This window comes from Rhinopithecus bieti, unplaced genomic scaffold (genome assembly GCF_001698545.2).
Source record: "Rhinopithecus bieti isolate Rb0 unplaced genomic scaffold, ASM169854v2 scaffold_13207, whole genome shotgun sequence".
Taxonomy (NCBI): domain Eukaryota; kingdom Metazoa; phylum Chordata; class Mammalia; order Primates; family Cercopithecidae; genus Rhinopithecus; species Rhinopithecus bieti.
Window position 1 is genome coordinate 1,955,615 of NW_016807866.1, and position 12,246 is coordinate 1,967,860.

Consider the following 12,246-nt stretch of genomic DNA (forward strand, 5'->3'; position numbering starts at 1 on the left):
ATAACTATTATAATAAACACAAATATCTTGTTGAAGTTTGTCTTAGGTTGAGTTATCTGTGAAGCGGACCCCCAAAAAAGAACTTGAATGCAAATAGTTTATATGGGAGGTTATTGCAGGGTGCAGGTGATAGGGTAGTGGGGGATGAGACTATGGATGGAAAAAAAGACAATTTAGTGGGCGTTAATCAGGTTACTACTCTACTCCCTGTGGTGACTTCTAGGACAGTGTGTGGAATACCTCTCTGAGATATACAGGCAAGAAAGCTGTGTCATTGCATAAACTCTTCTTGTAGAGACATTAAGCCATTGGTCCTTTTAGCCTGTGCCTATGCATGCTCACCCCAAACACCCTGTTATGGATGAATTGTGTTTTCTCCACCCTCTCCAAATTCATGTGTTGAAACCTTAACCCTCACTGTGATTATATTTGGAGACAAAGCCTCTAAAGAGGTAAGTAAGAATAAATGAGGTCATATAGGTGGGATCCTAGTCCAATATGACTCATGTCCTTAGAAGAAGAGAAAGAGACCCTAGGGACGCACATGCATGGAGAAAAGGTCACAGGACGACACAGAGACAAGGATCCATCTGCAAGCTGAAGAGACCAACTCGGAAGAAACCAACTCTGCTTTATACCTTGATCTTGGACTTTCTGCCTTCAGAACTGTGAGAAAAATCTGTTTCTTAAGCCATTCAGTCTGGGCAGCCCTAGCAAACTAATACACCTACTCCTACAGCACAAGAAAGCACGCAGGCTGAGAAGTGCAAGTCTTTATAGTAAGCAGCATGAGAATGCAAAGGATGGGTGAGGTCATGCCAGGGCTGACTTGAGCCCCCAGGCACTGCTCAGAGACACTAGTGCCCCATGTTAAGTTCAGGATATCCTGATAACTGGTTTGTCAAGTGGTGTCTTCTTGCAACTACCAAAACTTACAGCAAGAGGTTAGTAGACCAAGCAGCATTCTCCACTTTTGCACTTCTGCATTCCTGAGCTGTAGTTGATATGTATACTCTCCCTCCTCTGCCTGTGTTCTAGATTCCCCTCAGCCACACCCAGCAGTTCCGTACTGCTAGTGGAGCTTGCTTGCTTGCAAGCTGTGACCTGCACCCATGATGAGTCTGACTTCCTGGTGACCATGCCTTTGTCACATCATGACTTCTTCCATGCTCATTCTGGTTGTCACCAGTCAGAAACATTGAGATATTCAGTAAATAACCAGAGTTCCAGACAAACTCCACATTCCTTCTCTATATAATTGTGCCTCTGAACTCATGATAATAAGAATGAATTACCTCTGCTTTTATATTAACTCTTTTCTTTGTCTGCTGGTCTATCAGGATGAGTGGTCCAAAGTAACCAAGTAACAACTTAGTTACTGCCTGGTATAAGTGCCCACCCACCTTGCAAGACACAGGCAACCACTAATTCTGCAGGCCCACAGGTTTTGGGATTGGAAACTATTTCCTGAATGGATTACTAGAAGTTATAATGAAAGGGACCATCCCTTCTTGCCAGGTCTGTCTTGCAGACCCTGGCCGATTGATGGATGAAAGGAGTACTCAGACACAGGTAGGCAGTGTAAGAGCAGCTAGAGGACTCACTAGTGGCCAAAGAGTGAGCAGTCTCGAACAGCCAGAGCTGCTTGCTTTTATTCAGTATAGATATAATGCTGAAAGCCTGGAGCAAACACAATTTGCAGGTAATTAACATTACTGTTCCCCCTTTTAGGGAGCAGTCACATGCATGGATGATCAAAAGTCAGTTTCTGAACAACATAAGTAAACAAGCCTATTTAAGATAAATTCCCTTACACTCTCTTGTACCTATTCCTTGCCCTCCCCTGAGCTTCTTCCACCACTCTGACAGATCTCCTACCCCTCATTCTATTCTTTGGTTTCTGGTCCACGTGAAAATAAACAAAGATCACACAAACGAGATCAAGCAGAGGCTTGTTATTCACAGATTTATATAGCAGGGGAGGCCGCCAACATCACTAGAATCCCTCAAGTTGGCAAAGACTCAATGGCAGGCAGGGGAATGGGAAAGTTTTACAGTAAACAAAAAGGGAAGATTTCAGGTATCCTCTGATAAGAGGTTGTTGGCCCAAGGTAGCTGGAGGTGGGCTAACTAGGGTCCTGGGTGATTGGTTTGGGGAGCATATTTGGCTTTCTCTAGTTGTCCAAAGTTATAAAGGTGGCAAAAATTAAGGAAGCTGGAAGTTCTTAATTAAGTCCTGTTTTGGGCTGATTGTTAACAGAGCTTATTTGGTTTCCTGGACTGGCTGCTGCAGACTATGGGTCAATGTCCTGTTTTTATATACAGTCTGGCCATTGTGCATTCATAGATCCAGTTTATCATCCATGTATTCTAGTTAGTGGGGACCATGTGATGGCCATTTTCACTCAAAGTATGAAAATGCACCTTTGAGGACAGAGCCAAAACGTTGGAAGGTGTCATCACCAGGTCAACACCATAGCTTTTTTTTTTTTTAAAGAAAAGAGACCAATCCAATATGACTCTTATAGGCAGAAAGGTTTTGATTGATATGGTCAATGGATGGATCCCACTGCCATATGTTCATTGTTGCACTTCTTTTTACCATAAAGTTGGTCCTTCAGGTTTAGGCATTATTCTACAGGATTTTATATTCATAAATCAGATCCCCTATGAGCCCCTGAATAGTGTGGACTACCCCAAAAGTTGCAGGCTTGGAAACTATTCCATACGTGAAATAGCTGTCAATTCCTGTAAGAACAAATTATTGCTGTACGTATCAAAAACATTTATTTTGCTATGCAGAAGCTCTTTAGTTTAAGTCTCATGTGTCTATTTTTGGTTCTGTTACAATTGCTTTTCAGGACTTAGCCATAAATTCTCTACTAAGTCCAATGTTGAGAAGAGTATTTCTCAGGTTATCATCTAGGATTTTTATAGTGGGAAGTCTTACATTTAAATAGTTGATTCATTTTGAGTTAATTTTTGTATATGGTGAAAAGTAGGGGTCCAATTTTACTCTTTGACATTTGGCTAGCCAGTTATTCTAGCACCATTTATTGAATAGAGAGTCCTTTCCTCATTGCTTGTTTCTATCAGCCTTGTCAAAGGTTGTGGGTGTGTGGCTTTATTTCTGGGTTCTCCATTCAGCTCCATTGGTTTATGCATCTGCTTTTGTACAGTGCCATGCTATTTTGGTTACTGTATCCTTATAGTGTAATTTGAAGTCAGGTAGTGTGATGCCTCCAGCTTTGTTCTTTTTGCTTAGGATTCCTTTAGCTATTTTGGGCTCTTTTTTGTTCCATATGCATTTTATAATAGTATTTCTAATTATCTGAAGAATAACATTGGTAGTTTGATAGGAATAGTGTTGAATCTGTAAATTGTTTTGGGCAATATGGCCGCTTTAACAATAGTGATTTTTCCAATCCTTGAGAATGGAATGCTTTTCTATTGATTTGTATTGTCTCTCATTTATTTCAGCAGTGTTTTGTAGTTCTTCTCATAGAGATCTTTCACCTCCTTGGTTAGTTGTATTCCTAGGTATTTCATTTTCCTTTTGACTATTGCAAATGGAACTATGTTCTCGATTTGATGCTCAGTCTAAACATTATTGGTATACAGAAATTCTACTAAATTTTGTACATTGATTTTGTATCCTGAAATTTTACTAAAGTCATTTATCTAGGTAGTGTTTGGCAGAGTCTTCAGGATTTTCTAGGTATAGAATCATATCATCAGCAAAGGGAGATAGTTTAACTTCTTCTTTTCCTATTTGGATGCCCTTTATTTCTTTCTCTTTCTTGAATGCTCAATCTAGGACTTCCAGGACTAGGCTGAGCAGGAGTGCTGACAGTGGGCATCCTTGTCTTACTCCAGTTCTCAAGGAAAATTGTTCGAGCTTTTGCCAGTTGAGTAAGATACTGGCCATGGGTTTGTCACAGATGGATCTTATTATTTTGTGGTATGTTCCTCTGATGCCAAGTCTGTTTAGGGTTTTTACCATGAAGGGATGTTGGATTTATCAAAGGCTTTCTTTGTATCTATTGAGATGATTATATGGTTTTTGCTTTTAATTCTGTTTATGTGGTGAAGCACATTTATTGATTTGCATATGTTGAAACAGCCTTGCATTCCAGGAATAAAACTTTCCTAATTGTGATGTATTAACTTTTTTATATGCTGCTGGATTTGGTTTGCTAATATTTTATTGAAGATTTTTCTGTCTATGTTCATCAGGAATATTGGCCTGAAGGTTTATTTTTTCAAATCCGGATTTGCATATCTGGCTCATACTGGCTTCATGGAATGAGTTAGGGAAACAACCTTCCTCCTTGATTTTTTGGAATAGTTTTGTGTTGGATTGCTTTCAGTCTGGTAGAATTTAGCTGGGAAACCAACTGGTTCAGGGCTTTTTTGGTTGGTAGGTTTTTCATTGCTGATTACATTTCATAAGTTGATATTGGTCTATTCAGGGTAACAGTCTTTTCCTGATTCAATCTTGGAAAACTGTGTGCTTATAGGAAAGTATCCATTTCTTCTAATTTTCTAATTTGTGTGCTTAGAGTTATTCATAATAGTTTCTGAAGGTCTTTCGTATTTCTGTGGGATCAGTTATGATATTAAAAAAATCTTTTTCATTTCTGATTGTGCTTTCTTGGATCTTCTCTTCCTTTTCTTTGTTAAACTAGCTAGTGGCCTATCGATTTTATTTATTTTTTTTGAAAACCAAGTCTTGGTTTTATTGATCTTTTGTATGGATTTTTACATGTCAATTTCATTAAGTTCTTCTCTAATTTCAGTGGTTTATTTTTCTTCTGCTAGCTTTGGGATTTTCTCCACCCTAGTTCCTTTCCCTTAGTTGACCTAGTTTCTTCCTTTCCAGAGACAGATTGTTAATTTGAGTTTTTTTTAACTTCTTGATGAAGACGTTTAGGGCTATAAACTTTCCTCTTAACACTGCCTTGGCTGCATCCAGAGATTTTGGTAAGTTGTGTCCCTATTTTCATTAATTTCAAATAATTTTTTTGATTTCTGCCTTAATTTTGATGTTGACCCAGGAGTTATGCAGGAGTAAGTTATTTAATTTCATGTATTTGTATAGTGTGAGGAGATCTTGATATTGATTTCTACTATTATTTCACTGTGATTCAAGAATGTGCTTGGTATGACTTCAATCATTTTGAATTTATTGAGACTTTTTTATAATCAAGCATGTGGTTGATCTTAGAATATATTCTGTGTGCAGATGAGAAAAATGTATACTTTTTGGTTGTTGGGTGTAGTGTTCTGTAGCTGTCTGAGGTCCAGTTGGCCAAGTGTCGAGTTTAAATCCAGAGTTTCTTTGTTAACTTTCTGCCCTGATGATCTAACACTGTCAGTAGGATGTTCAAGCCTCCCACTAGTATTTTGTGCTTGTCTAAGATTTTTCGTTGGCCAAGAAGAACTTGTTTTATGAAGCTGGGTGCTCCAATGTTGGGTGCATATATATTTAGAATAGTTAAGGCTTCTTGTTGGATTGTACCCTTTATCATTATATAATGCCTTTTATTGTCCTTCTTGATTTTTGATTTAATGTCTGTTTTACCTGATATAAGTATAGTGACTCCTGCTCTTTTTTCCTTTCAGTTTGCATGGTAGAATTTTCTCCATTCTTTTACTTTGAGCCTGTGGGTGTTATTATATGTGAGACGGATTTCTTGAAGAAAACTGACATTTGGAGCTTGTCTTTTTATCAGGCTTTCCACTCTGTGACTTTTAAATAGGCATTAAGCCTATTTATATTCAAGGTTACTATTGATATGAGTGATTTTAATTTTGTCATTGTGTTAGCTGGCTGTTATGTAGACTTAATTATGCAGTTGCTTTATAGTGCTTGTGGGCTACATGCTGAAGTGTGTTTTGGAGTAGCAGACTCTTTCAATTCTATGTTTAGCACTCCCTCACCAGGTCTCCCTCATCAGGGACCTGAGGATCTGAGGACCCCCTCACCAGGTCCACTTCTGGGGATCTCTTGTAAGTCTGGTGTAGTTTAAATATATTCCCTCAGAATTTGCTTTTCTGAGAAGGATTTTATTTCCTCTTTACTTAAGAAGTTTAGTTTGGCAGCATATGAAATTCTTGGTTAGAATTTTTTTTTCTTTAAGATGCTAAAAATAGGCCCCCAATCTCTTCTGGCTTAAAAGGTTTCTGCCGAAAGGTCTGCTGTTAGCCTGATGGGTTCCCTTTGTAAGTTACATGCCCCATCTTTCTTGCTGCCTTTAAGATTTTTTCTTTTGTGTTGACTTTAGTGAATCTGATGACCACGTGCCTTGGGGATGGTTGTCTCTTACAGTATCTGGTTAGGGTCCTCTATATTTCTTGGATTTGCAGGTCAACCTCTCTAGTGAGATTAGGGAAATTTTCATGGACTACATCCCCAAATATATTTTCCAAGTTGCTTATTATTTCTTGTTCTCTCTCAAGAATGTCAATGAGTCACAGATTTGGTCTGTTTGCATAATTGCATATTTCTCAGAAGTTTAGTTCATTTTTCTTTATTCTTTTCTCTTTATTTTTGCCTGAGTTGACTCAATTACCTGTCTTCAAGCCCTGAGATTCTTCCCTCTGCTTGGTCTTTTCTGCTGTTACTACTTCTGATTGTATTTTGAAATTCTCATAGTGAATTTTTCAGCTCAAGAAGTTCAATTTGGGTCTTTCTTAAAATGGCTTCTTAGTCTTTGAACTCTTGAATCATTTTACAGAATTGCTTTGCATTCTTGAATTGAGCTTCAACTTTCTCCTGGTCTTGATAAGCTTCCTAGCCACTCAGATTCTGAATTCTATGTCTGTCATTTCAGACATTTCAGACTCATTAACCATTGCTGGGGACCTAGTGGGCCTATCTGGAGGTAAGGGAACAGTCTGGCTTTTTGAATTGCCAGAGTTCTTATGCTGATTTTTTCCCATCTGAGAAGGCTGGTGTTCCTTTAACTGTGATGGAAATCTCATACAGTCATTTGGCTTTGTTTCTGGAAGTTTTCAGAGGGCTGAGGCTCTGTACAGGATCTTTGTTGTTGAATTCTTGCCCTTGGTTTATCAACAGGGAGAATTTGCAGAGTGACTTTTTGTTCTTGTTGCAGTTTGGGCTGTGATCCAGTAGACAGTGCTTGAGAACAATGGATGGAAGATGGGCAGCATGGCTCCTTTGTGTATCCTTGGATTTGTAGCTATGCTCTGCAGTGCAAGGGGGAGAGAGGTGACCCCCTTACCAGATCCATTCCTGGAGATTGGGGGAGCCACCTCTGATCACTGGCACTTTGCCAGCAATTCCATTTATTTATTTATTTATTTATTTATTTATTTATTTTATATTTCAGCCTCAGGGCTCCCTTGGACAGAGGTCCAGCAGGGAAATAGGCCACATCCTTACTGGACCTGCTCTGTGGAGGGAGGCATGTCTAGGTTCTAGGCCAACCTGTGAACCAGTGCAATTCACCCTTCTCAGTTTTCTGAGAGTATGGGGTCCTCCCCGACTTGAGTGCAAGGCACAGATCCTGAGCCATGGGCCATGGCCCTGGGGTATCAGGACCTGCTTGCAGCTCCCTCCTCCAGACCCTTGGGACTGGATCCCAGGTGCACTACAGGATCTGAAGGGCTCCCAGGCTTCCAGAATGCACTTAGGTGGTGCAAAGCACCCAGGCTGGGCAGTGGAGCTATGCCATGTACAGGCTTCTGCAGGGTGGCCAGGCAGGAGCCCTGGGAGGGGCTGGCAGGCAGGTAGCCTGTGGGACAGATGTGCCCCAGTCCTACAGGGAAGGTGGCCCTGCTTTGTCCCCAGTGGTTAGATAGGGCCAGAGCCTGTCAAAGGGAGATAGGCAGCCCTTGGTGAGTTAGGCTCCGCCAAAGCTCTCCGTAGTACAAAGGTTCCTGGCACCATGCTTGTGGCAGCTCTGTCTCTGTCTCATCTCTGATGACATCTACCTACCAGCTCAAATGTCCATGGCAGGTGTGAGGTCTCCAGTCTCCAAGTCCCTTCATTTACCCCTTCTTCAGACACTGCTTAAGGCCAGGAAGGAGCCTTAGCATTCAGTTACCCTGCATGGAGTTTCCAGCATCCTCCCTCTTCAGCCTCAGGGTCTGCATCTTTTCTACATCCACATTCAGCATCTTCTTTACAAAGATCTATTCAAATTATGTTGATTTAGTCAAAATCTTGGCCTCTCTCTATGAGCAGCACTTCCCAGCAGCATTGGGTTGGCCATCTTAAGACCCAGTTGGTATACAATTTTTAAATATTTAATAGAAACTTTAAAATATTTGAAAAATTAATCTTACATTATCACACTGCTCATTCTGAATTGTCAGCTTCCATGAGTTGAACCATTAACTTAACTGTCTGAACTATGTATTCTTCAAATTAAAACAAATGACATAATTATTTGGAATGATTTTTTCTGAAGGTGGACAACATGATATTTCCATAGTATTATTAAATTACTAATATTTGGGCAGCACTTAACAAGTTAGATAACTGACTTGATAGTTTGTAAAACTAATCTCATTGACACTTCTTCTAGTCCAGATATTATTTTCTCCAATAAACAACCATTGTTTATAAAAATCACTGTCAAAGAAAGATTAAAATAGATTTAATGAACTAAAAGAAGTGGAAGGTTTATTAAGAGGAAGAGTTCAGAGATCTGAGCTCAATACAAGATGAGCATACATCTTAAATGAAATAAAGGGAATAACAGGAAAGAAAGAAGTCAAATGAATATCTAAACATTTTTCATCAAGGAAAATATAGGAAAAAACATTTGCCTATATTTTCAAAGGCAAAATGTAAATATCTAATTAAAGTGCAATTGTAAAGGACAGGCAATACAGCTTTATTAACATACAGCTGTTGTTTATTGATTGTCCAACATCCTTAATGAAGATTAGATTTTATCACCCACCGTGTCCTCAGGGTCCACCCGGGAGGTGGTGGGTTTTGACAGTTGACAAACACAGCTGAACTTTATCTATTATTCACAGCTTTTTTTTTTTTTTTTTTTTTTTTGAGACAGTGTCTTGCTCTGTCACAGAGGCCGGAGTGCAGTGGCGCTATCTCGGCTCACTGCAAGCTCCGCCTCCCGGGTTCCCGCCATTCTCCTGCCTCAGCCTCCGGAGTAGCTGGGACTACAGACGCCGCCACCTCGCCCGGCTAATTTTATGTATTTTTAGTAGAGACGGGGTTTCACTGTGTTAGCCAGGATGGTCTGGATTTCATGACCTCGTGATCCGCCCACCTCGGCCTCCCAAAGTGCTGGGATTACAGGCGTGAGCCACCGCGCCCAGCCCACGGTTGGTTTTCTATAAGAATTTCTGTGAGTAAAGTTTTCTATTACTAAATTTTTAATAGTAAAATTGAGAACGTTTTTCAGGCGTGAGCCACCGCGCCCGGCCCACAGTTGGTGTTCGATATGAATTTCTGTGAATAAAGTTTTCTATTACTAAATTTTTAATAGTAAAATTGAGAACGTTTTTCTTATTGCCATTGTTTTTTTTCTTTTCTTTTTATACAATTACATTATTTTACAGCATCTTTTAATACTGTCAACCTATAGGAGATAGTCAGAATGTGGTTGTATTTCCTTACAGGTTCTACTGACTTAGAAGTGTTCTGAAGTTGAAGGTTATGATTCTTATTTGGTTTCAAAACAGGATCCCCATTTCCCTAACGTAGGATTCGAGGGCACAAGCAGAGGAGGAAAGGGGTGTCAAAGTCAGAACCGCCTAGAAGGCAACGAGAAGCAGAAGCGCGGGCCTGCGAGATGCTCTTCAGAGTCACTTACCTGTAGGCTGCGGAAGGCCACAGAAGGAACTCAGCATCCACTGGCCACATTCTGCTCCCCGGAGCGGAGGACAGAGCCGAGTTTCTTCAGGCAGTGGCTCCAGCCAGCTCTGCCCCACAGGTAAGGAGCGCGCAGCTGCCACACACTGCAGGCAGCGCGGACAGACTCTGCCTTCCCGGGGCGCCGGCGTGTGGAAGGCGCCGCCCTGGTCGCTGTTGGGAACCCCGCAGGCCCGTGGCCTTCTGCCTGGTTCTACCACCTCTGCAAGCCTCGCCTTCAGACTCCGCCTGGCCTTCCTCTTTTCTGTTGGACAGACTCACGGGACCGCCTGTGTGGACGATGTGTGCACATTTCTTACCACGATTCCTCTGCACACCAGGTCCAGGCACCGCGGCGCTGGGGACGGCACAGCTGAACTGTGCAGGCAGCGAAGGGGCCTCACGGGGACCGCTCAGCTCCCTGAGGGCGCAGCCCACCTGGTCCCGGGTTTTCAGTGACCCAGTTTGTGGCACGGCACATGTTGAAAAGTTAAAATCTGGGCGCGTTACTTCAGAGATGCACTGTGAGCAGCTTTGAGCGGCGAAATGACCTGTTCACCGAACAGCGCCCTCTGTAGTCCAGAGCTCAGAACGGGCCTTTTCGTGATGTTCCTGCGTTGTGTTTACAGCCTCCCTCCCTGCGAGGGTGTTGCGCGCACAGGCGGACCTCGTTTATTGCGCCTTGCTCTATCGTGCCTTGCTCTATTGTGCCTGGCAGATACCGCATTTCTTTCTTTTTTTTTTTTTTTTTTTTTTTTTTTACAAATTGAAAGTTTGTGGCAACTCTGTTGGGGCACCTCTGTGGGTGCCATTTTTCCAACAGCTTGTGTTCGCTTCGTATCTCTGTGTCACATTTTGGTAATTCTTGTAGTATTTCGAATTTTTTCATTATCATTATATCTGTCATGGTGATCTGTAATCAGTGATCTTTGATTTTACTTTGTAATTGTTTTGGAGAACCAACAACCGCACCCACTTAAGACAGAAAACGTAATAAGTGTCACGTGTGTCCCGAGTGCTCCAATGACCAGCTGCCCCCCATCTCTCTCCCTCCCCTCAGGCCTCCCTATTCCCTGAGACACAATTGTGGAATTACACCATTAATAACCTACAACAGCCTGTAAGTGTTCAAGTAAAAGGAAGAGACACACATCTCTCACTTTAAATCAAAAGCTAGAGATAATTAAGCTTAGTGGGAAAAGCCTGTTTAAAGTTGAGAAAGGTTGAAAGCAAGGCCTTTTGCACCCAGGAGTTAGCCCAGCTGTGAATGCAAAGAAAAACCTCTTAAAGGAAATTAAAAGTGCTGCTCTAGTGAACACATGAATGACAAGAAAGTGAAACAGCCTTATGGCTGATTTGGAGAAAGTTTGAGTGGTCTAGATAGAAGATCAAACTAGCCACAACATTCCCTCAGGCCAAAGCCTACTCCAGAGCAAGGCCCCAACTCTCCTCAGTTCCCCAAAGGCTGAGAGGAGTGAGAAAGCTACAGAAGAAAAGTTTGAAAGTAGCAGAGGTTGGTTCATGAGATTTAAGGAAATAAACTATGCATACAAGTGCTTCCCTCCAATAAAATGTCATGAGATAAGAACTATTTACAAATTTGCTCACTGTTGATTCCCTAGCCCTAAAACAATACCTGCCACATGGTGGCCATGGAATAGCTACAGGATGAGGGGTCAGAAGGTGCATCAGGATGAATGATCATTCATGAACAAGGCAAAACAAAGGACATTTTCAGATGAGCCAAAATTGAAAGGGTTGATTGCCCCCATCTCTTTATGCTTGCCAAGTAGAAGGAAATTGTGCCTAGAAGAAAAGCCCAAGAAACAGGAAAGAAGCACCCCAAATTCTGCATATATTTAAGAAGTTTAAAGTAAACACTGGCTACATAAACACCACAGTAATAATCATAACTAATACTGAGGGTAAAGACAACCTAGAGTGAAAATCCTGGCAGAAGCCAACACAATGACATGAGAGATTGGGGAGAAGAATTAGAACTAAAAGACTCTTGAGTTGGTTGTGAAGGACAGTAAGGATACTGATACATTTTCAGTTTATGAAACAAAACCTCAGGTTAAAAGGAAAGTTATTTTCAGATTATATACTTTTCTTAATGTCTGTTTCTTATAAGATCCTATTTAAAGATAAAGATTTAGAAATAGCAAAAGAAAGAATAGAAACAGGTATACTAGGCATATATTAACTAAAAGAAAGCTGCTATACCTATTGGATTTAATAGACTTAAAGCAGAAAGCATTAAAGGTATAAAAATAGGTGTCACTGGTTAAGTATTTTTAAAAAGAAACCAATTCATAAGAAAGAGAAAAACTACAAATAAATATTAGTAAAATCATAACCAAACTAGGATTTTTTTTTTTTTTTTTTTTTTT

General features: G+C 40.8%; 1 long non-coding RNA gene across 1 annotated transcript in view; it reads right to left on the reverse strand.

Moving 5' to 3' along the window:
• LOC108536844 (uncharacterized) overlaps positions 1 to 10,384 on the reverse strand; it is a 33,173-nt gene extending 22,789 nt beyond the window's left edge. Inside the window, exon 1 of the long non-coding RNA XR_001887633.1 lies at positions 9,816 to 10,384. This is a non-coding gene — a long non-coding RNA (uncharacterized LOC108536844). The remainder of the gene's footprint in view (positions 1 to 9,815) is intronic.
• Positions 10,385 to 12,246: the final 1,862 nt, after the last annotated feature.